The 26,680-nt window shown below is 34.8% G+C and overlaps 2 pseudogenes; both read right to left on the bottom strand.

Annotated features, from left to right (window-relative positions):
* Positions 1 to 8,515: 8,515 nt before the first annotated feature.
* On the bottom strand, positions 8,516 to 26,247 carry LOC120138448 (annotated as a pseudogene).
* Positions 23,852 to 26,031, bottom strand: LOC120138447 (annotated as a pseudogene).
* Positions 26,248 to 26,680: the final 433 nt, after the last annotated feature.

The raw sequence follows: 26,680 nt of genomic DNA, 5'->3' as shown, positions 1-26,680 counted from the left end.
ACTAGAATAATGCAACTGTATGTTATGATGCCCGAAGAAATTATCATCTAGAAACCCTTGAAAATTAAACTCAGTTTCTTCAAAAATTCATTTACAGTTATCATCAAGAAACCCCTAAAAAATTAGGCTTAGCTTATTTTAAAAAAACAATTGAAAACATCAAGAAACCTTGAAAATTAGGCTTAGCTTATTTAAAAATTCATTAGAAAACATTAAGAAACCCTGAAAATCAAGTTCAAATTCTTTAAAAATTTATTTAAAAGCATCATATTCGTTGGGTAACGTGCCCCCATATTAACGTAATGATTCTTTTCGATTGGGCTCCTCGATCCTTGAAGCTTAGCCACTTTGAACAAAATCCTCTCCATTCGAGGCTTGAATAAGCTATTTCTTCGATCTCTTCTTTCTTTGAACAATACATAAATATGCCATGATGCATGAAATTTAATGCAATAGATATGTATCTATATGTAATACATGAGGTTCTTGAATACAAAATGTTGATCATCAATTCTTCTTATGGATTTAAAGTGGAGAATTCAAACTTCCTTCACTTGATTATTCTTGAGTGGATCCTGCCTCAATATAAATGTAGCAACCAGCCAGCTCAGGTCTACAATCTTCTGGGGATTAGCCTGATCATATAGTGGATTTGGTTTTCCGTCTTTATTTCGGAGAAAATGTCTTCTCTCTCGAATTCTTTGTTATGCCATGTATATGGCCTTGACACCACTTATGTCTCTGACTCGACCACTCAATCAAATTTATTTCTCAAGTCAGGTCTTTCAACTGAAGCATGAATGATTTGTTTCTTAAGGTATGCTCTTTTTGTTTTCATCTTCTTCCCTTGGCACTTCAAATGGTGAGGCTTATTACCATATCTGCTTTATTTGAATCTTATTATATCAGCAAGATCTAGTTTTGGTAATGCCCCAATGCAGGTACTCATGGCTCTCTTCGTGCCAAAGTCTTAAACTCGAATGGTCTCACTCTAGTGTCACTAAACAATAATGTTATCAAATAGCTTGAGGGACTCTCTTCATGATGCCACAATCAAATAGACACTTAAGAAATGCTCAATTCTTCTAATAGAAATGTCTTGAATTTTTCTATAAGCTGGGATATGTCCCCTTTCAAGTAAGGTGATCATCTGCTTCTTGACGGGTTACCAACAACGTCACAAGTAAGTGTTAAAAGTTCTATCCTCCATTCCTTCTGATCTCTCGAATTATTTGCTTTCAAGATTGTGAAATGGTTCATTATTATGGTATCGTTTATTTTTTCTCCAATTGAGGTAAAATAAACCTCACCAGCTGCAAGGAACCTTTTCATTTGAGATTGTCTTGTTAGAAAATATTTCTCTTCTTTTTTTTCAATTTTATAAAATTGAGAAAAATTGATGAATAAATTTAAAAAATGCTACCATTTTCTTCAGGCTCACAATCAAAATAAATCGTAACACTAGAGTTCATTGAATATTAAATAAATTAAATACTCTTTTAATCCTTCGAAAACTATATACATTTGCCAAGTGTAAAGATTAATGCTAATATAAGGCTTCAGTTGACTTGGGAAAGTAGAGTGTTTCAATTTAATTTGGGGAGGTAATATGTTTCAGGTTAATTTGAGGGGGTAATATGTTTCATGTTGGCTTCTTTGGTTGAAATCTTGTATCCTTGATTTTAGTGTTTATTGATATGATGAAGTAGCCTTTATGCTTATCTTCCGTAAACATTCAATGGTTCCCAGCCCTCGTGAACGTCTTTTGGTTGTGTAGTACTTTATCAATATGTATAAGATCGCTTTCTATGCAATGGTTGACAATCTTCGTATTTGAGTCGCCTTTTCAGGTTTTTAACTCAAATTCTCATTTGGTTTCAAGACGTCATCTAAAATTTTAAGTCTTGAACCCTCCCTTTTGAAATCTAAAGATAGTCTTTCCATTTAGAAATCCATGTATGATTAGAAGGGACTTTTCAGGCATGTAATGTAGGCTAGGGCTCACGATTGTGAAAGAAAAGGATAAATAGGCCTAAACAAGTGTTTAAGGGTGATTGAACCAAGGATCAACTTGTAATGACATCTTTAATCTCGCTCTGTCTGATTTGAATATGCTTATAACCATTTCATGTTCTTTATTTTCCTGGATCCCTTTAGACAACCCATTTTTGGGTTTTCTCTCTATAGTTCATCTCCATCTCGCTACGCCATCTCATTCTTGATCTTATTATTGAATCTGGATCTTTGAATTAGTCACACTTGATTAACCTTGTGGTTTGAGGAGTATTGAATCAATCGTCTTAAAGTATTTGATCTGGTTTTTCTTTTTGCTTTCTTTTCTATCTCTTTTTTTACTTTCTTTTTCTATATTCTTTCTTTCTTTTCTCTATTTTTATTTTTCTTCTTTAGCTATATCTTTTATTTCTCTCTCTGTTTTATCAGCTCGATTTGATCTTCGAGCGATTCGTATTTGGTCCATCTTGCGATATCTAATTATTTCTTACTTTATTTCACCATGACTTGCCTCTGTAAGCAGATTTCCTTCACCTTGCCCCCCCCGATGTGGAGGGTGATCCTTGGTTAGGGTTGAATCAGAAGAAAAAAATACTATAAGCTCAATTTGGGACAACAAGGGATATATATATTTTTAAAAGCATAAATGAAATAAAGCCATTCACCATCTCATACATGGAAGTCCATGTAAAATAGGTATCCCCAAGGGGACGAGTATTCAAGATTAACCTTATTTACATGAAAACAATGTAATTAATGCATGATAGAATTATTTTTGAATTATTTCCTTTATTTATTCTTCTTTCATTCGCTCCTGGTATGCCCAATTATTCGAGCTTATCTTCGAAAAGTCGATCCACAATACGTCATCTCGCTTCTCTTGTGGGAATGGTTCATGTACACGACAAATCTTGTACTTTATGCCTTCAGGTTTTACTAAGGTTGGGAAATGAATGTTGGTTCTGTGTCTAGGAAGGGAAATGAGTGAAGCTGAAGCCATCTATCTTGGGAAAGGTAGTGTTAATGGTTTAGGATCAACTCTGTTTGGGAAGGTAAAAGTAAAATTTTGGTGCTATGGGAGATGATAAGGGCATGACTTTATTGTTTCATCGGGAAGTGATTTCAATGTTCAATCTTTTGGTAGTAAACATATGTTATTTCAGGTAAGGAACCAAGTAATGGTTCTTTCGGCTTTGGATGGGGTATGGAAGGTCTAATCTTGCCACTTGTCAAAAGTATATAAATAATGAAGTAGTAAAAGAACCTTTAATTCATTCAATATTCAAAGAATTGCAAGATTAAAACTTGATTTATTGCTCATAACCTTGGAAAATGACATAAGTTCAATTAACAAAATATTTATAGAGTATACAAAGAAAGAACAAGTACACGTTCGAACAGGACAAATCCAGTGCAATAAGGCTTTATTATGGATGTAAGAACTTTTTTCTGATTAGCACCAGAATGTCTCATTACACGTTAAAGGTCAATATCCCTGAGTCAAACAAATCCGGATATTGCTCTTTGGTGCCTCACAGATCCCCATGATGTGCCTCAAACTTCAGACGAAGCTAACATCACATCTATAACTCTCAATCCTTTTTTATGTACGAATGAGGTAACTTCGATTTACCTCAAAAACTTCTATCACAATATTCTCCGCGAGTTACTCCCAGAATCCGTGATTAATGCACATTGAGATACAATGTATGTCATACAATGTATAGATGCTAATGAAAAGATGCACATGCAAACGCAAAAATGCAAATATACAAAATTGGAATGCAAAATTGGAATGCGAAATGCCAAATATAAATACAACAAAGGAATTGATCCCAAAAGTAACTATTCCTTAATCAATTCTTGAGAAACCAACAATGTCTCAGTACACTGGGGAAGTGAAAATCTAGTCAATCTTCAAGTTGTCCCACTCTTACGAGCGTTTGGGTAATTCATCGTCTTTCATCAGATTTAGGCATATTGAAAACCTTCAAAGCTTCCACTTTGTCTCCTACTTTCTGAAATTAATCTACTTGCAGGAATTAATCTACTTATTTCGTGATCTTTAACTGTTGGCTTTATTGTCGAATCTTCTTGAGTCTAATTTGTTACCTCAGTAGGTAGATGTCCGGCTTGTCTCTTTAGTAGGTAGACTATCTCTTGACGTTACTCGATCTATGTAAAGCATCTTTGAAATTTCATCTAACCTAATGAAAGGCATTGTTGTTGGCATTATTTTTCAAGAACCTTCTAAAAGATCAATTATTTCAAGGATCAATACCTTTGAACGATATGTTATGCTCATGCAAAAATACAATAAAACACAAGACCAGACAAAAATAAATCAAGTTAGTAAAAACAAGATAAAAAGAATCAAGTTAGCTAGAATGATTATTCAAAGAAATGTAAACTTATAAAAAATAATTAAATATAACTCAAAGCTGAGACTGAAAAATAAATCATACAAAGGAAATTTAGAGTCCTAACCGTATGCGTTCTAGTTCTCTTAGGCTCTCCACATGGATTTAACGAGGTAGGTCTACTAAATTCTCTAAATAATGGTAGGTTCTATCAAAAGGTTCCAAGCCATCTTTACAACGTGCTAAGGTTGACTCCGATTCTAGCCCATTATAGACTTGCGAATCGGATTTGGCTCAGTGGATCACACCACTAAAAGCGTGGCTCAGAACTGATATCCGGATAAGAAACTTACGATGTTTTCCAGAGGTAATTTGTCAGACCCATACAAGGAATCCCAATGCTCCCCATGAGGTGTGACTTTTCCCCTACTTAAATAAATCGGGATTGAGCTTGGGTTTAGAGCTATAATATGCAACATTCCTAAATATTCACAGAAGTGTAAGCAATAACCATAGAGAAAATCTTTTTTTTTCTTTTTTTTTCCTTTTGAAATAACATAATGAACTGTAAATTAAATAAGATCAAACTCATAACTTCCAGAATCCTAAATACAGGGTAACCAACTTGTGGCTCGACTCTCAATTTGTTAAAAAAATAAAATATCCCCAGCAGAGTTGCCAAGCTGTCGATACCATTTTTCACCCAGGTGGGGGGAAACCTGGTACGACTTAGGGGTTTTTTTTTGAAAAGGTTTTGAAATGTGAGGAGTTGCCACCAATCATTTTAAGCTGCTATCGGGACACCATAAAAACCAGTGATTTTAATAAAACATTTTATTTTTATCAAAATACTAAGTTAGGGTATACAAAAACCAAAAAATGGGTTCGGGAGTCAGTTACGCGTGGGGAAGGATTAGTACCCCCACAGTGCCAAAAAATTAGTACCTAGTTGATTACCCTATATTTAAAATTGAAAATTTTGAGTTCAAACTTTATCTAATTTAAAAAGCATTACATATGCAAAGTTGAAAAGGGTATTCGTTTATTAAAGCCAATAACATTCACCCCTAGCATGAATGTGGGAGATCAACTATTGTGCCCAATAACCGGACATTGCCTCGATATTTTAGAAATCATGATGCTATCTTGAAAAGGATGTCGACCTATTTCAGGATTCATCAGTAGTCACCCCCTAAGCATACTTGCAGAAGATATACTATTGACTCCCTAATAAGTGAACATTGCCTTATGTTTTAAAACATGATGCAATCAAACAGTTTTTATTAACCATACTTAAACTAAGGGTAAATTAAGGCTTTATCAAGCTTAAAGTGTCAAATTATGAATAATTAAGGAGCCTAGAGGTATAAACCTAAAAAATATATGCTATAATATTAATCATACTTGATTTTAAATAGTTATTGAATCGAATAATCGGTATGTTCCTTGAGCATTTAGGCGAGGGCCAACTCAGATTACTCCTTAAAATAAAGGGACTAAATTGAAATCTTAATCTAATGTAGAGGTTCTAACATTAAATTAAATTAGTTTTAATCATTATGCAATTCGAGGAATTAAATTGGAACATCGAGCAAAGGCGAGGACCAAATAAAAAATTCTCCTAATTTAGGGACTAAAGGTAAAATTAGGCCTAAAATGGAGGCTCTTATATTAATCCTAATTAATTATACGATTCGAATAATTAAATTAGAATCTCGAGCAAAAGCGAAGACCAAATTAAGAATTTGTCTAATTTAAGGATTAAATTTAAAATAAAAATAATATAGACTATGGCTAAAATATTTAAAATCTAAATTAAGAGGTTTAATAACTAAAATCAAATATTGGGACTAAATGTAAAGAAATCAGAATATAAAATTTAAATTTAGACAGTGCATAAAATTAAAACTGACATTGAAATGACTAAAATGTAAACAATTAATAATTTTAAGCAGAAATTAAAATAACAAAATTTTAAAAGGCAAAATAACAGTAATTAAAAATTTGAATGTAAAATATAAAATATAAAATTAGGAGTTAATTTTTAATTATTACTCGGACTATGAATAACGCGAATCACACCCCATGGCGGGTTATCGCAAGGTCGTATTAAGACTTAATATTCGAATGTAAACAACAAGGGACCAAAATGTAATAAAATAAAAAAATAGCCAAATCGGAAATAGATTGTGACCAAAATGAATAAATTGAAAGTATCACATCAAATTCATAAATAAATAAATAAATAAAGAGAACAAAACTAATTAGTGACTAAAATATAGGAACATAAAATTCAATGATCAATTTCAAATAAATGGAAAAATAAAATAGTGACTAAATTAAAATAAAATAAAACAGAATGATAAAAATGCAATAAATTAGAAAAGGGAGGTTCAATGACCAAAACGCAAAAACACGACAAACATAGGGGGGCCTGTAAGAAAATAAGTCAATATGTAAGTATTAAAATATTAAATGGTAAAATAACAAAACAAGGATAAATTTAATTTAAGAAAATCACGAAATAAGCTGAAAATGGTGACTAAATTGAAATAAAGGAAAATGGAGATGGTTGCGGAGAGGGTTTGATCATCAGAGGCCAAAATGCATAAGTTTGGGGGCCAAAACGGCGCCATTCGATGTGGGTTATATATACCCTTTTTTTCTTCATTTTTTCCTCTTCACTCTCTCGCTCTTCACTCAAACTTTGTCCCCTCTCTCTTCACTTCTCTAGAAGCCGACGATGAGCGCCGCCTCGGACCGCCGCACCAGCCACCATCGGCCGCCATGCTATCGTCGTCTTCGGTGGTCGTTGGCCACAAAACTTTGGGGTTTTCTCATCTGGTGTCGTGAGTTTGGATATAGCCATGGTTTCACTAGTAAATGTCCCATCGATGATGAATCAATGCTGAAACTTTTCGACTTCTTTGCTCACGATCTCGCTGTCGGACCGTTAGATTGCTTTGGTTCCAGAGTATGTTGTTCTCCTCTCTCGTGCGCTCCTCTTCACCGTCCCGATCCATGATCGAACCTTCCGAACGCCAGCGGAATCCGACCAAAGGTAAACCCCCTCTTTCTCTCCTTTTTCTTTTATTCCTCTATTTTATTTTGAAGAAAGAAAAGAAAAAAAAATAACCGAGAAAAGGAGAAAAGAACTGAAACAAATTTCTTGCTTTGTTGCTTCGAAAATCCGAAAAGGGAATACCCTTTTTTACAAACTGATTTCGGGTTTTATGACTAGACTTAAAGAGATTTTAAAATAAAATAAAAACCTAATATATTGTTTGTGATTATTTCCTCTTTTAATGCCCCAATTTTTTCGGTATTTGCTGAGATTACTGATGATTTGTTTGGCTAGGCTTGACGGTGGCTGATCAGCACGGCTGGGCATGGGAAGAACTCAGCCGGATACTGTGGAGTTAATCTTGGAAGCAGCGGCGGCTCAGTGAATAGGATGCATTAGGGTTAGGTTAGGGTTTGGGCTTTGGTTTGGATCTATGTCTGGGCTTGTAATTGGGTTGGAATGTTTGGGTATTGGGTAATGTGTTTGGGTTTGATTTGGGTATTTTGTATTAATAAATATATAATATTTTTATTTTTAATAATAATAATAATAATAATAGGGTTGAAAATGGTGATTATATAGTGTTACAATTTGAAAATTGTTGCAATGTAACTGTTACACTAAGTTGTGATTACAATTTACTACTATACTCCCGAATCTGAGTTTGACAATAGGGTACTTGAGCACCATAACAAATGTAGCCATTGCCGCAAACTGCAGGCAATGTGTAGGATTCTGATGAAGAAAAGTTGAGACTTGTTGAAGGGAAACCGGGAAAGTTTGTAGATAACCTGTTGAAATAATTAGATGAAGGGGGCTGGGAAGAGTTGAGGTCTGGACTCTTAGGGTAATTGTTGGGAAGGGGGTTAGAATAATTAGATGATGCAGGCAATTGAATGTACACGTGATAATTGACAAATTCAAAGATAAAAGGAGTAAAAGGAAATTATACTAAAGAGTAAGGAGCAAAGGATGAAATTGACTAATTTAAACTACTTAATAAAATTCTTGACAATTGATTCTTATTTGCAAAAACAATATGTATAACAATTTCCATGGGCCCTTTTTCTCCGTTCAATTAATTCTTGAGTTCTTTATCATCAGAATCTGGTTTAAAGGCACTGTTGAAAATGGGGAAAGGAAATGAAGGCTTCAGCAATGAACTTCCTGTTTGAGAAGTTGAAGATGCCAATCCGTTAAAGGAGCTGAATGATCATGCTGAATGATCTTTCCCATCTTTAGAAATTAATGCCTGCATCAAATTCTGACCAAATTTCTCAGCTTTTTGATCAGCTGGGTCTCCAGATTTTGCACTGCCACAAACCGTTGATGAAATTGCAGCAGCTATTACTGATCTGAAACTTGGGTCTGATGTGATTGCCTTGGTTAAGGTTTCTGTCAAAGACTGCTGGGAAGTTACCCCTTGCTGATTGTTTCCCGAGAAAGACTGGTAAATCTGGTTTTGGGACTCTTTCCCAAGGCTCAAGTCCCCAGTCCGCGTTTGATAATATGGTACTTGTGCACCATAACAGGAGTAGCCATTGCCCCAAACTGCAGGCAATATGTTGGATTCTGATGAAGAAAAGTTGAGACTTGTTGAAGGGAAACTGGGAATGTCTGTAGAGAACCTGTTGAAATAATTAGATGAAGGGGGTTGGGAAGAGGTGAGGTCTAGAGTAATTATTGGGAACAAAGGTGATGAGGTTGAGTTTGGTAAGTAGAACTGTCTTGGTGTTGAATTATCATGGAGGCTGAAGTTGAATCCATTGAGTACTTGAGTTGGAAGTGTAGTTGTGGATGTTGAATTCAGCCCTTGTTGAGATGTTGATGAACCGGATAATAGCATGGAGGCGGCGGCTGAGGTGGTGGAAGCCATTGCCGTCGCTGTAAAAGGAAGTGGATGGTTGTGATTCCCTTCATAAGTTGTGATTAATATTGACATATCCTCAGCACACCTTTGCACCTGCATATCATATATCACCAGATTTTAGCCCTTTAACACATCTTCTTTGGACACACTTTGTTGGAAAGAAAATGTATTTTTAATGGATAAAGGTGAAGATTTGAATCATATGAATATGGTTTTATATTGTAATCTATCGTATCTTTACAAGGCATATCATATGCTCAAAATGATTTAGGAGAACAAAAAATCTACCTGTTTTCTTACTGGACAACCTGGTGCAACTGTGCAACGATAGTAAGCTCTGGGGCAAGGATTTCCTTTTGAAATTTTCTGCCCATATTTCCTCCATTGACATCCATCATTCATCTGTAATGGAAGAAATGCACATTCAACGATCAAATCAAAGGAAAAAAAATATTGAAAGCTTTCCAAAAGTATTGACACAATACTTACAGTTGGTGCATCACATCTAGCTCTCACAGAAACCCTAGCTCTCTTAACATGGTTTTGTTGATCTTCATCTCCATTTCTGGTCGTTGTCTTTTGAATCTTGCTTGGTGGCCATGTTTCTGCTGCACCATATTCCTTCTGTTGATCTTCTGAACTATTTCCAGGGGTTGGCAATTGATAGTTAGAGTCTAATCCAAGAGTTAAACTGGGTTTGATCTCTGGGTCATCTTTACTCTTGATCGAGCTTGTTGTTTTCCCATCTTTTCTGGACTCGGCCATCGGAGAACTTCTTCCAAGGGAAAATGAAACAAGTTCAAGCTCTGCAACATTAACCGGCAATGAAGAAACTAATGAACTTGTGGGTTTCTTCATAGCTCCTTGTTGAAGGATTTCAAAGAAACTTGACTGAAGTGACTTGTAATTCTCCTGGATCTTCTCCAACATCTTCTTCAATCTTTCATTTTCTTCCCACCTCATCCATCTCAGCTTTTGCAGATTCCAGTTCATCCTCCTGATCAATATAATAATTATATTAATAAAACCAGCACTTATATATGATTGATTTAATAATCAAAACCATATCAATTGATCACTGCAACTTATCAAAATTTGCAAAATTCTAGGAAAAAATTGTCAGTTGTATGCATATGAGAGAGGACAACAAGCATTTAATGCAATTACCTACCTCTTTTCTATCCACCAAGTCTTCATGTCTAGGAGACGGTGAATTCAAATCAGCATTTTGTTGGAGTTTTCTTCCAATCTCAGTCTAAAAACACAAATAATAGAAGAATCCATTAGTAAATCTTATCATAAACCTGTAAGGAGCCAAAAGCTGGAACAAATGAAAGGAGTTGAAAAAGGGATCAATGAATATATATATATATATATATCCTTTTTATCAATATCAGGATCTGATGTTTGCATTTTCATTAGCAGAACCTCCATTAGAGGATAGAGAAAAGCTTTGATCTTCAAGCTATATGGAAAAGCTTCCCCTTCTTATAATAGTAATACAACCAAAAGACACTTGGTTTCAAACAAAATTCAACTGTGCTTAGCGGTCATCTGTCATGTCTTACACAAGCAAACACGAAATGTCAACACCCCAACCACGGCGATTTGATTAAACTGACACCGTTTAATCGAATATTTTTCTTTTTAGAACCGTTTGACCTATATTTCTTGAAGTGACACCCTTTCAGCTGAGGTAGCGAAAGGCGCATCCCCGGAGATGCGCTTTATTTGGTTTTACGCTGAGTTGGATGCCACGTGTGTAAGGCGCATCCCCGGGAACGCGCCTTCACGGGATTTTGCTGATTCAGTTGCCACAGTGGTATTTTTTTTAATAATAAAAAAATTTTATTTTTATTGTTATTATAAATTAGTAATATATGATGTAAATTGTTTCGGTTATAATTTAATAATTATCGAATGTATTTTTTTAATGTGTGTTAAAGGTGGAGTGTATTATCCACATTAATCGGATAGAACAACAGATGAAAACTAGTTTTTATTTTATTGTAATTATATGAAAAATGTATAAAATTATTATATTACACGTATGGTTATATTATTATTTTTTATTTTGATTATCGATCTATTAATTTTATTACTTAATTATTTAAATATTATCAATCTAGTCATCTGTTATTATTATTTAACCAAAATATTGATGTATAAGTTAATAAAATTAGTATAATTACACATTTAATCTGTTATTATTATTATACATTGAGAAATTATCGAAAATGCAATTACATTTAAATATTAGAAACAAAAACATTCATTTAAATAGAATATTAGGTTACATAAGGGTTAACGGTTATGTGATGATAATAGAGCTGGACATTTTTTTTCTATTGTGTCTAATGTTTCTACAATGCCCACATAGTTTTTGTTCTGTTGACTTCTCTCGAATATCCATATCACAATGTATTCTAGTAGATTTTGGACGACCTGAGTCCCTCAATAGCAATGAATCTGGTACAATTGTAAGCTAAGTTTGAATCTCATCTGGGTCTCTTTCGTTTCCTATGGACGGAAACTCAAATTCATATACCTTGAATACTTGTGAAAGTTGGTATACAGGAACAACATAATTTTTGTAGTCCAAATGCGAATATGAGCAAGCTGCAATGACATGAGAGCATGGATATTTGAGTGCTTGAAAGAAACCACAATCGCGCCACCTCTCATACAAATTAACTCTAAAAGAGTTAGCTTCAATCCCTTGCAATGGACGTGGTATTTCGGTTACATGAAATAATTCACGGGGTGCGAGAAAAATTTGTAACCAACATCCCATTTGATGCAACCACTTTTTTTTGTAAATCAGCTACTAGTCTTGGGTGGTAAATATGACCGTTTTGCATCCAAGTAAGAGCTTGTCCACCGAGCTTTGCAAAGAGAGTTGACCCAAACGAAAATAAGTCGTTTTGACCAATGCCGTAACTGGTAAATGACGCGCCCCCTTTAAGGTTGAATTTATTGCTTCAGCCAAGTTTGTTGTCATATGACCATAGCGATACCCCCCGTCATACGCATTTGTCCACATTTCTTTGCTGATGTCCATAATGTACTCGCACCCCTTCTTATTTTTGCCAAACAACTCTTGTAGCATCGACTCAAACCTTTGAGGTAAGAGTTCGTAACCTAAGCCATTAGGAATATGTAATGGTTAATATGATGTATAAATAAGTAATACGAAAATGATAGAAAAATTGGGGAAAAGTAACATACCCATCCGCACGACTAATTGACGTTCATCGTTCTTCTTGTATTTTCCGTAATAGTTTGCAGCAATATGACGGACACAATAACGATGTTGAACATGTGGAGGTCTATACATTGTACCCAAAGAGTCCATTGCTGCTTTTATCCCAGCTCTTCGGTCTGAAATAATGCATACTCGTTCCCTGGTGACAACATGTAAACGTAAATTTTTAAGGAAAAAAGCCCAATACTCAGTGTCTTCTCCTTGAACGAGGGCAAACGCAGCGGGAAGAATATTGCGGTTTCCATCTTAGACCACAACCAATAATTAAACTTGCTTGTATTTCCCATACAAGAAAGTATCATCAATTTGGACAACTGGTTTACAGTACTTGACTGCATTAATACAGTAAGGGTAAGTCCAAAAGACACGGTAGAATTGGCAGCGATCGCGAACCATTCGATCATTCACGTAATGATGTTGAGTTTCAAACTCAATAATTATCCGGGATTGAGTCTTTGCACAACATGAAACCAACTGGGCAGCTCATTGTAAGAGGATTCACATTCGCCATGGAGTTTGCAAATGGCATTATGTTTTGCCAACCAAGCTTTTTTATAGGAGACGATGTACCCATATTGTGACTGTATAGCAGAAATCAACATTGCAATGGATCTGGTACAATAGCTATGGATCTGGTACAATTGTAAGCCCAAGTTTGAATCTTATCTAGGTCTCTTTCGTTTCCTATGGGTGGAACTCAAATTCATATACCTTAAATACTTGTGAAAGTTGGTGTACGGGATCAACATAGTTTTTGTAGTTTAAATGCGAATGTGAGCAAGCTGCAATGATATGAGAGCATGGATATTTGAGTGCTTGAAAGAAATCACAATCGAACCACCTCTCTTATAGATTAACTCTGAAAGAGTTAGCTTCAATCTCTTGCAGCGGACATGGCATTTCGGTAACACGAAATAATTCACGGGTGTGAGAAAAATTTGTAACCAACATCCCATTTGATGCAGCCACTTTTTCTATAAATCAGCTACTAGTCTTGGGTGGTAAATATAGTCGTTTTGCAACCAAGTAAGAGCTTGTCCACCAGCTTTGCAAAGAGTTGACCCAAATGAAAATAAGTCGTTTTGACCAACGCCGTGACTGGTAAATGATACGCCCCCTTTAAGGTTGAATTTATTGCTTCAGCCAAGTTGGTTGTCATATGACCATAACGATACCTCCCGTCATACGCATTTGTCCACATTTCTTTGCTGATGACCATAATGTACTCGCACCCTTCTTATTTTTGCCAAACATCTCTTGTAGCATAGACTCAAACCTTTGAGGTAAGAGTTCGTAACCTAAGCCAATAGGAATATGTAATAGTCAATATGAAGTATAAATAAGTAATACAAAAATGATAGAAAAATTTGGGAAAAGTAACATACCCATCCGCACGACTAACTGACGTTCATCGTTCTTCTTGTATTTTCTGTAATACTTTGCAGCAATATGACGGACACAATAACGATGTTGAACATGTGGAGGTCTATACATTGTACCCAAAGACTCCATTGTTGCTTTTATCTCGGCTCCTCGGTCTAAAATAATGCATACTCGTTCCCTGGTGACAACATGTAAACGTAAATTTTTAAGGAAAAAAGCCCAGGACTCAGTGTCTTCTCTCAGTGTCTTCTCCTTAAACGAGGGCAAACGCAACAGGAAGAATATTGTGGTTTCCATCTTGGACCACAGCCAATAATAAAACTTGCTTGTATTTCCCATACAAGAAAGTACCATCAATTTGGACAACTGGTTTACAGTACTTGACTGCATTAATACACTGAGGGTTAAGTCCAAAAGACCGGTAGAATTGGCAGTGATCGCGAACCACTCGATCATTCACGTAATGATGTTGAGTTTCGAACTCAACAATTATCTCGGGATTGAGTCTTTGCACAACATGAAACCAACTGGGCAGCTCGTTGTAAGATGAATCTCATTCTCCATGAAGTTTGCAAATGGCATTTTGTTTTGCCAACCAAGCTTTTTTATATGAGACGGTGTACCCATATTGTGACTGTATAGCAGAAATCAACACTGCAACAGCTATATGAGAGCTTTGCTTCACAATGGGCATGATTTCTTGGCAAATAATGTTGGAGTCCAAGTTGGGATGATCCTGGTTTATACCTCTTGCACAACACGTATGAGGACCGTTGTATTTAGTTAGTTCCCATAAGTTGTTCTTCATCTTCCTCTTTGATACACGAACCATCCATTGACATGTTTGTCACGTTGGACGCAGTAGAAGACATATTTCTCTGTGTTAGATCGATCAACTCGGGACTGAACTGAGTTACGAATATTGTAACTTTTATTGCCATCATTGCTTCCTCCTTCGTTGCGAACTCCATTCCAATATGTATTGTTCATGTCAATACCTATTATTCCTTAGGGGACCGTGAAGGCACGTTCCCGGGGGCACGCCTTCCATTATTTTGTCAGAGAATATGTTATCATTGCCCTATTATGTCACGAATGTCCCCCGGGAACTATTCATGTCAATACCTATTATTCCTTAGGGGATCATGAAGGCGCGTTCCCGGGGGCGCGCCTTCTATTATTTTGTTAGAGAATATGTTATCATTGCCCTATTATGTCACGAATGTCCCCTAGGAACTATTCATGTCAATACCTATTATTCCTTAGGGGACCGTGAAGGCGCGTTCCCGGGGGCGCGCCTTCGATTATTTTGTCAAAGAATATATTATCATTGCCCTATTATGTCACGAATATCCCCCAGGAACTATTCATGTCAATGCCTATTATTCCTTAGGGGACCGTGAAGACGCGTTCTCGGGGGCACGCCTTCCATTATTTTGTCAGAGAATATGTTATCATTGCCCTATTATGTCACTTATGTCCCTCGGGACTATTCATGTCAATACCTACTATTTTCTTAGGGGACTTTAAAGCGCGTTCCCAGGGAACTATAGATGGATGGTGAAATCAGGTAAATTATAACCAAAATTTAACTTCTTTTGGAAGTTCAGCAAGTTAAGGATAAAATTATACATGTAGATAAATTTAAGTTCATAACTTAAATTAAAACGTTATGTGAAGTTTGAATAAATTAGATAAAATGTTATGGATATATTGAATAAATTTGAAGTGATAAGTTGATTGTGACATTGAAATTGTATGGAATGAGCATCGACATGTTTTTACGAATAAATGTGAAATGATAAGTTGATTTTAATGTATACGTTTTAATATATATGTTAATGATAAAATCATATGTATGGATAAATTTAATTTCAATTTAAGTACTGTGAACTATAATTGGAATATAACTTTTAATTTCGAATACAATTGGAATATTAAGTTGAATTTAATGTTAAATTTCGAATACTATAATTTATATTTTAAATTTAAATTTCGAATAATATTATTTGTATTTTAATTTTAAATTTCGAATACTATAATTTGTATTTTAAAAACATTTATTACACATTTAATGTTAAATTTGAATAAAAAATAACATTAAAAATATTGGTTGTAACATCCATGAAACATTTAAATAACATAACCAAATTACATAAATTTCTGAAATATAACTATTTAAATAACATTAAAATACAGCTGGATCACCGATGTCGTCTTCTCGAATGAGTTCCACATGGCGGTGGTTGTTTATTTCGCAGAGGATTTCTTCGTGGAACTTGTTCTTCAGTCTCCTCATCTTCACTATCATCATCATTGGCATTTTCTTCATTTGGCGTAAATGACGCTGATGGGGCTGAAGGGCCTGTATAAAATAACGACCCTAGAGGAGTGCTAGTAACCATCCCACTGCTCCCCGGGAACTGTTAAAACTGTGGAAACATTGGCATCGATGTCTGTGATCCAGATGGAGATTGAGGTGTCTGTGGAGAAACACCACCAGCCAAATAAGATGCATATGAACCATATGTTGGATTTATTAAACATAGCCGTATATGAAGCACCATATGGTATAAAACCCTGCGGGCTAGGCATATAACCTGGCGGGCTAGGAATGTAACCCTGCGGGCTAGGAATGTAACCCTGCGAAGATGACATATGAACTGGTGGGCTTGGCATATACCCCTAAGGAGATGGCATCTGAAGTGGAGGGCTGGGCATGTACCACTGTGGCTTCGGTGGATAAGGATGTTGTGGTGGGACTGATGCAGACGGTTGACGTCTTTCTCGGCGCCTAGGAATGCTAACCCCTCGTACTTCTGCCAAAAGTAGAAACGGCTTCCCATTTGCATTAAACCATTCCATATAGTTATCCGTAACCATATGACCAGTTTCAGCGTAATATTGTCAAGGGGCCAACTGTGCATACCGGTTCTCCCAAAGCGCAATCCAATCTCTGTGTCTCACCACCCAGTTAACCTCTTTCTTTCCTCGTCTATCTATGTTATGCACATCGTCCAAATTCCTAGGTGCTCCAGGAATATATTGCGTACAACCATACTGACGGAGCATGCGATCAACTAGATGCCACTCAATAATAGCATAACATATAAGAGGTATAACCGATATCCAAACCTCTAATGACCCACCAAAGTGGGGTGGGATGCAAGCCTTCACTTCATCGCTCGCATAAGGTATCCATTGAAATTGAAATATAAATATACAATTCAAATAAATAAAATATTCTAATTATATCTAGCATTTTAAATTAAAATATTAATATTTAAACAGGTGTAAAAACATACCTCTGACCCAACTTTTGTATCAATAAGTAGACGAATTTCCTCTAACCCAGTGAGTATACTTCTATGGTTCTTTCTTTCATCGACCACATGAAATGTAATATAAACTAAATATCACCCTATTTAATTAAAAATATTAAATCAAAATTTAGTTCGAAATTACCTCAACAATAAGGGGAATACGTATGGTTCATTCACGATCGGGCATAAGAAAGGCATGCAGAACCACGCCCATGATTGCAGAAGCAGGAGACATCCACCGATAGCAGTTTTCTTATAATTCGTCGCCCGACACATTTCTCTAAAGAAAAATGCCAAAACTGCAGCGCCCCAACTATATCTTACAGCTTCATCAAAATCGATCAGATGCCACAACCACATACAATGCACCTGGTTGTGAGATTTGTCGGGCATCAATATTCCTCCAATTATTCGTAGAATATATGCCCGAGCGCATGCCTTTGCTTGATCCTCTGAATCATTTTCATTTAAAACCTCAAAATTAGCTTTCAACCAAGATAAAGCTATTCTACCTCCATTAACCTCTGGCGGAGCAGCTCCAAGATAATCCATGCACATTGACTGCCAATCACTATCCGCTATACCACACATCATATTTTCGTCGACGAGAAGCCCCAGATGCATAGAGACATCCTCCAATGTAATTGTAGCCTCTCCACATTGAAGGTGAAAAGTGTGTGTCTCGGGCCTCCACCTCCCAATCAATGCAGAAATTAGGACAGGTTCGAGTTTGCAACCGCCAATAATTGTTGCAATATATCCGAACCCGGCAGAAGCCAAATATGGAAAAATACGTTCCGGTGTCGGTATACGTGGATTTTTAATAAATGTCTCTAAAATACGATCAATATCCTAAATAATATGCATTATAAAAAAATAAAATTAATATAAATTCATAATAAATTTAAATTAAACATAACAATAAATATTAACATTAATTATAAAAAATATTACCATATCGCTAAAATGTCTGGAGATATGGTCAGCATCCAATCGCAGCAACATTTCACTTTCCATTATAACTGTAGACAAAAAAAATAATTACCACAAAAAATAATTAATTAATAAATTTAAATAAATAATAATTATATCAATATTATTTTAATAAAAAAATAATATTTATATAATTATATTAATATAAAATATAATAACTATTTTAAAAAATACTAACTGGAAAATAAATTTCTTACTACTAATAAGAAATTTAAAACTCAAAGATTTGGAGAATTTGAGTTATATAAGAGAGGAGAAGATGATTTTGGTGTGAAGAATGAGGGGGTTGAGGGGGTTTATATAGGGGAGGAGGAGGGGTAGTTGGAGAAAAATCGGATGGGCATTTAAGACATTTAATGAAAGACGCGTCCCCGGGGATGTGCCTTACACACGTGATATCTAACTCAGCGTAAAACCAGGTAAAGCACGTCCCCGGGGATGCGTCTTTCGCCACCTCAGCCGAAAGGGTGTCACTTCGGGAAATATAGGTCAAACGGTACTAAAAAGGGAGATATTCGGTTAAACAGTGTTAGTTTGGTCAAATCGCCCCCAACCACACTTCCAAGAGTATTTTATTCTTCTTCTTCTTTTTAATATAAAAAAGTAAACAAATTTGAGAAGAAATCAACTTAAAAGTTTCATAATTTAGACAATGAGAAATGAATTTGAAATGAAAGAAATAGCTAAAATTGCGGCCGATACCCCATTATTGTATGGATTTGAAGGTTGAGTTTAGACTGTCACATGGAGGTTAACAGGTAGGAGTCAAAGGTTCACTCAACTGGTAGCCATGGTTGCTTTGGCGGTGAGGTTTCGAGGAACGATCAAAGTTTCAATGGTTGCTGGTGCTGGTGTGGTTTTGGCCTTTGTACAGTTTCCGGTCAATACGCTTGTTTAACACGTATATAGACTCCGCTGCATGTGGCATTTTGACCTTTTTTCCTCTCTATCCACATACACAGACTACTTCTTAAATGCCTTGCCCAAACTTCAACTTGCTCCAGATTTAGGTGTATAAGGTTACAACTATTCAAATGTTATGAACTTTTTTTATTGGGTAAAAAAATTGACGGTCGTTTGAGCGGGACTTTAACAGACTGATTGATATATGATATTCATTTTTTTTATTTTGTGATTAGATTTTGGCATATATTAGTTAACGTCAAGCTCAGACTATTATCAAATTTTTAATAAAAAAGTATGAGTTATGAACATATGAATAAGCTAGACAGAAGACTTGAGAAAGCAAAATCCTATAATCTAAAGACCATTTTATAACTTTTAAAATCGAGACACTCAACAAAATAATATTATATAGAGATGATTTGTGTACTTTACCCAATTAATTTTATGAATTCTAAGATTACGGTGCTATCCGAAAAAATAAATAGCTGATCATAAAATGCATAAATACATTCCATCACTGATGGACGGTTCTGTTTTTTTTCCTTACAATTTGATAGTACAATAATAAAGTATTACATCTCGGGATCTGATTTTTTTATTAAAAAATTGTAATATTTTTTAATTTGATCCATTAATAAATCCAATTAATTAACATTGTTCATTTACCATTAAAGATATGTTTAGTAGATGTGTTTCGTGTTTGTCAAGGAGTTTGGAAAATTGTGAAACTCTTATCCAAATCCTTTCATTTATGATAGGCTGTTTCATTATTTCGATAAACTAAAATAATACATTAATTTATATTATTAAATTTTGATAAAATAGTATATTTATATTATCAAATAAAATTTGGGACAATTCAAGTACTGGGGAGGGCAGCTAAGTTATGTGATAGCATACCTCATCAAATTTTAGACCTAAACAAGGTAAGGTAGCTTGGAGTACATGCTTGGTGTTCATTTTTTAATTACAATTTCTATTTAGCATGTTCATTATCATCAAATGCACATATCATATTGGACGTATCATGTCTAAATCATCAAACTAACATACATAGCTCATCATATAGCCATAATGGCTATCAAGTTTTCTTTTCGCATTCTCAATTTTACACTACATCATATTGAATTATTCCCAAAGGTAAAATATTGAGTTGATATAGTTGTAAAGGAAAATTCATATACCAACGAGTTTGGTTCATGTGGTAAGCAACTTGATATTATTTAAAAAAATTCTTGAGTTTAAGTTATTGTGTATGTTAGAAAATCCTCGTTGTGAGACTCACCCACCATAGCAAGATGTATGATCTGGGTCAGTCCGGATTAATTAAAGGGAAGCCTTATAACCGGGAGAGGAAAAAAAGAAAATTCATATAATCATTTAGTCAAAATAGCAACATAAGAATTCATGCAGCTGATTTGACATACAAGCGTGATAATGTGATACACATGACAATTCGAGAACAGTCCACACTTTTTTCACATCATAGTCATTTGAACATGCTTTAGAAATATAAAATGATAAGAATGGAAAGGAATTAAGATTAATTGGAATAAAAGAATAATTGATAATTTTGAGAAGTGAGAAGTTCAGGACTATTTTGAATTTCAATTTAAAGTTATAATATGCATAGTAATGAAGCTATTTTATTTTGGGAGATGAGTCATGATATATGTATCTTATTTCTTATTAAAAGAAAATTGGAAAATGATTAAAATAAGGGGGTAAACCCCACAATTTACTTAAGAGGAAAGAGAAAGTATAAAATCAAGTCTTCTTCTTCCTTGCTCTCACCATTGACGCCTTTGAAGATTTCAAAAGAAAATTTTATGGCTAAAATTTGAGCAAATCCTAGTTACTAAATGAAAATTCAAACCCAATTTCATAAAGTAATAATCTTAAGTTTTTCATTGAAGGGCACAATTCAAAACTCAAGTTAATTTCCTTTTTGGTCCAAAAAGCCTAAAATTTGGAGCTTATTGATTAAGAGTCTCAATTTGGGGTTCATATTAGTTGTTCAAAGGATTTATAATCCATTGGATAATTTATCTCAATTTTAATCAAGGATAAGGTCAATACCTAAACTTTTTTCCATTTTAAGGTTATATGTCAATTAGGGTTATCGTGATATATTGAATTATAGTATGATTATTGATAATGTTATGTTGTATTGATAGATAAGGATTAAATTGAAGCAATTTCAAATTGAAAAGGGAAATCCAAAACTGTTGAGAGTGGTAAGATGATTTGGGACGCTCTGTAATCTCGAATTTTTTATTAGTGTAGTTGTTCAGAGTTTGTTGTTGATTATATTTTATTCAATTGAAATTTTAATAATTTTCGTTGCCCTAAGGTTAATATTGATGTTTGGCTCAAATAGAGTAATGTACAATGTCAAATGTATGTTTGGTAAACTTAATTATGTTTTAAGACTATAGTGAGTTGATTGTGTTTTGTTGTGATATACTATGAAATATATATATTATATGTTTGACTTTAAGTATGTTAAGGCTTTTACAGCTTTAAAAATAAGGTTAAATTTTCCTATATGATAAGTATGTGAAAATGAAGTTCGATAATATACTCTGAATTAAGTATAAAGCTTAAGGCTTGAATATGCTATGCTTAAATCTCTATTATCGTTATTAATATGTTTAACATTGTAACTTGACATGTGAGTAAGCGTAAACATGATATTATATTGCCTTTGGACATTAAGTCGAGTGTCGAATACTCGTCACATATCATAGAGTCCTCTGAGCTCATGTACAAGTTTGTGTAAGACTTTAGTCTTTTGATGATGTTAGAGGTATGCAAGTAGATCAGTCTTGATGATGTTGGAGGATAAGATTATTTTATGTTTTCGATTTGGTAATTTTGTAGATGTTCAAGTATTCGTAATCACTTATATCCTATTGGGCTAATTGCTAAAATGAATTATTATTCAAATATTAAATGATCAAGAAAAACTATGTATTCATGATTCATGTGAAGGATATGCCATTTGATATGATTTGTCATATGATTAAGTACCAATAATGAGCGTAGTTGTCATCCTTAGTGTTTAATTGTTGTTTAGGGTTACCTCACTAAGATATGCAAGATTATTGTAATTGTTTAACATCTTTGTAGGTATTCAATATTCGTAGACATATCGAGATTGCATTCTAAGGATTACAAGTCACTCTCGGGATCATTAGTGAAATGTTCTTTTGTTTAAACTTACATGGTGGCATATGGGTTTGACTTGTTGATTGTATATATTTTGTAAAAAGGAAGTTATGTAATATTTTCTTGGTTGTTGTTTAGGGTTACCTCACTAGATATGCAAGATTATTGTAATTGTTTAACTCTTTGTAGGTATTCAATATTCGTAGACATATCGAGATTGCATTCTAAGGATTACAAGTCACTCTCGGGATCATTAGTGAAATGTTCTTTTGTTTAAACTCTTACATGGTGGCATATGGGTTTGACTTGTTGATTGTATATATATTTTGTAAATAGGAAGTTATGTAATATTTTCTTGGTGTGTAAATGCTTTGATGATATTTATGTGAAACTTATATCATAGATAAATAATGCTAAAGTGCTTACGTTCTAAAAGCGCGTAAATGTGGTTGAAATGGTTATATGTTGCTTGAATGGTAATTGTAATAAGTTTGAGAATAAAAGGAAATAGCAGGGTTGTCAGTTCCCTCCCTTCCATTTTTCGTGGGAAAAACTGCATTCAGAAATGCTCAAAGCCGGATTGGTTACACCATTGTATGTCCAGCCACAGTAGCCTCCGAATGAAGTGGATCTATAAGGAAATTCCTTATATAAACCAGATTGGATTATTGTAATTGTTTAACATCTTTGTAGGTATTCAATATTCGTATACATATCGAGATTGCATTCTAAGGATTACAAGTCACTCTCGGGATCATTAGTGAAATGTTCTTTTGTTTAACTCTTACATGGTGGCATATGGGTTTGACTTGTTGATTGTATATATATTTTGTAAATAGGAAGTTATGTAATATTTTCTTGGTGTGTAAATGCTTTGATGATATTTATGTGAAACTTATATCATAGATAATAATGCTAAGTGCTTACGTTCTAAAAGCGCGTAAATGGTGTGGTTGAAATGGTTATATGTTGCTTGAATGGTAATTGTAATAAGTTTGAGAATAAAAGGAAATAGCAGGGTTGTCAGTTCCCTCCCTTCCATTTTTCGTGGGAAAAACTGCATTCAGAAATGCTCAAAGCCGGATTGGTTACACCATTGTATGTCCAGCCACAGTAGCCTCCGAATGAGAAGTGGATCTATAAGGAAATTCCTTATATAAACCAGATTGGAATCCCAAATTTTTCAACTAACGTTCCTAGCAACCTTGAGGGAAAATTTCAGGATCCTTTAGAACAAAAAATTCAGATGTGCAAGATAGAAAAGAAAAGGGTTAAGATTCAGTGCCCATAAATCTTTGTCCCAATGCAGATTAATATAGTCAAATAATGTGAAGGACACATGGAGCAAGAGAATGAGAAGGGAAATAATTAGATGAAGGGGGCTGGGAAGAGTTGAGGTCTGGACTCTTGGGGTAATTGTTGGGAAGGGGGTTAGAATAATTAGATGATGCAGGCAATTTAATGTGCACATGATTAATGACAAATTCAAAGATAAAAGGAGTAAAAGGAAATTATACTAAAGAGTAAGGAGCAAAGGATGAAATTGGCTAATTTAAACTCCTTGATAAAATTCTTGACAATTGATTCTTATTTGCAAAAACAATATGTATAACAATTTCCAAGGGCCCTTTTCTCCGTTCAATTAATTTGAGTTCTTTATCATCAGAATCTGGTTTAAAGGCACTGTTGAAAATGGGGAAAGGAAATGAAGGCTTCAGCAATGAACTTCCTGTTTGAGAAGTTGAAGATGCCAATCCATTAAAGGAGCTTGATGAACATGCTTGAATGATCTTTCCCATCTTTAGAAATTAATGCCTGCATCAAATTCTGACCAAATTTCTCAGCTTTTTGATCAGCTGGGTCTCCAGATTTTGCACTGCCACAAACCGTTGATGAAATTGCAGCAGCTATTACTGATCTGAAACTTGGGTCTGATGTGATTGCCTTGGTTAAGGTTTCTGTCAAAGACTGGTGGGAAGTTACCCCTTGCTGATTGTCTCCCGAGAAAGACTGGTAAATCTGGTTTTGGGACTCTTTCCCAAGGCTCAAGTCCCCAGTCCGAGTTTGATAATATGGTACTTGTGCACCATAACAGGAGTAGCCATTGCCCCAAACTGCAGGCAATATGTTGGGTTCTGATGAAGAAAAGTTGAGACTTGTTGAAGGGAAACTGGGAATGTCTGTAGAGAACCTGTTGAAATAATTAGATGAAGGGGGTTGGGAAGAGGTGAGGTCTAGAGTAATTATTGGGAACAAAGGTGATGAGGTTGAGTTTGGTAAGTAGAACTGTCTTGGTGTTGAATTATCATGGAGGCTGAAGTTGAATCCATTGAGTACTTGAGTTGGAAGTGTAGTTGTGGATGTTGAATTCAGCCCTTGTTGAGATGTTGATGAACAGGATAATAGCATGGAGGCGGCGGCTGAGGTGGTGGAAGCCATTGCCGTCGCTGTAAAAGGAAGTGGATGGTTGTGATTCCCTTCATAAGTTGTGATTAATATTGACATATCCTCAGCACACCTTTGCACCTGCATATCATATATCACCAGATTTTAGCCCTTTAACACATCTTCTTTGGACACACTTTGTTGGAAAGAAAATGTATTTTTAATGGATAAAGGTGAAGATTTGAATCATATGATTATGGTTTTATATTGTAATCTATCGTATTTTTACAAGGTATATCATATGCTCAAAATGATTTAGGAGAACAAAAAATCTACCTGTTTTCTTACTGGACAACCTGGTGCAACTGTGCAACGATAGTAAGCTCTGGGGCAAGGATTTCCTTTGAAATTTTCTGCCCATTTCCTCCATTGACATCCATCATTCATCTGTAATGAAGAAAATGCACATTCAACGATCAAATCAAAAGAAAAAAAATATTGACAGCTTTCTAAAAGTATTGACACAATACTTACAGTTGGTGCATCACATCTAGCTCTCACAGAAACCCTAGCTCTCTTAACATGGTTTTGTTGATCTTCATCTCCATTTCTGGTCGTTGTCTTTTGAATCTTGCTTGGTGGCCATGTTTCTGCTGCACCATCTTCCTTCTGTTGATCTTCTGAACTATTTCCAGGGGTTGGCAATTGAGAGTTAGAGTCTAATCCAAGAGTTAAACTGGGTTTGATCTCTGGGTCATCTTTACTCTTGATCGAGCTTGTTGTTTTCCCATCTTTTCTGGACTCGGCGATCGGAGAACTTCTTCCAAGGGAAAGTGAAACAAGTTCAAGCTCTGCAACATTAACCGGCGATGAAGAAACTAATGAACTTGTGAGTTTCTTCGTAGCTCCTTGTTGAAGGATTTCAAAGAAACTTGACTGAAGTGACTTGTAATTCTCCTGGATCTTCTCCAACATCTTCTTCAATCTTTCATTTTCCTCCTTCACCTCACCCATCTCAGCTTTTGCAGATTCAAGTTCATCCTCCTGATCAATATAGTTATATTAATAAAACCAGCACTTATATATGAATGATTTAATAATCAAATCCATATCAATTGATCACTGCAACTTATCAAAATTTGCAAAATTCTAGGAAAAAAGTGTCAGTTGTATGCATATGAGAGAGGACAACAAGCATTTAATGCAATTACCTACCTCTTTTCTATCCACCAAGTCTTCATGTCTAGGAGACGGTGAATTCAATCAGATTTTGTTTGGAGTTTTCTTCCAATCTCAGTCTAAAAACACAAATAATAGAAGAATCCCTTAGTAAATCTTATCATAAACCTAAAGGAGCCAAAAGCTGGAACAAATGAAAGCATTGAAAAGGGATCAATGATATATATATATATATTATATATATATATATATATATATATATATATATACCTTTTTAGCAATATCAGGATCTGATGTTTGCATTTTCATTTGCAGAACCTCCATTAGAGGATAGAGAAAAACTTTGATCTTCAAGTTATATGGAAAAGCTTCCCCTTCTTATAATAGTAATAAAACCAAAAGACACTTGGGTTTCAAACAAAATTCAACTGTGCTTAGTGGTCATATGTCATGTCTTACACAGGCAAACACGAAATGTCAACACCCCCAACCACATTTCCAAGAATATTTTATTCTTCTTCTTCTTCTTTTTAATATAAAAAAGTAAACAAATTTGAGAAGAAATTAACTTCAAAGTTTCATGATTTAGACAATGAGAAAATGAATTTGAAATGAAAGAAATAGCTAAAATTGCGGCCGATACCCCATTATTGTATGGATTTGAAGGTTGAGTTTAGACTGTCACATGGAGGTTAACAGGTAAGAGTCAAAGGTTCACTCAACTGGTAGCCATGGTTGCTTTGGCGGTGAGGTTTCGAGGAAGGATCA

Source organism: Hibiscus syriacus, unplaced genomic scaffold, assembly GCF_006381635.1.
Source record: "Hibiscus syriacus cultivar Baekdansim isolate YM2019G1 unplaced genomic scaffold, ASM638163v2 tig00110692_pilon, whole genome shotgun sequence".
NCBI classification, from domain to species: Eukaryota; Viridiplantae; Streptophyta; class Magnoliopsida; order Malvales; family Malvaceae; genus Hibiscus; species Hibiscus syriacus.
Note: the sequence above shows the minus strand (reverse complement) of the source record. Positions and strands in the feature narration are given on the sequence as shown.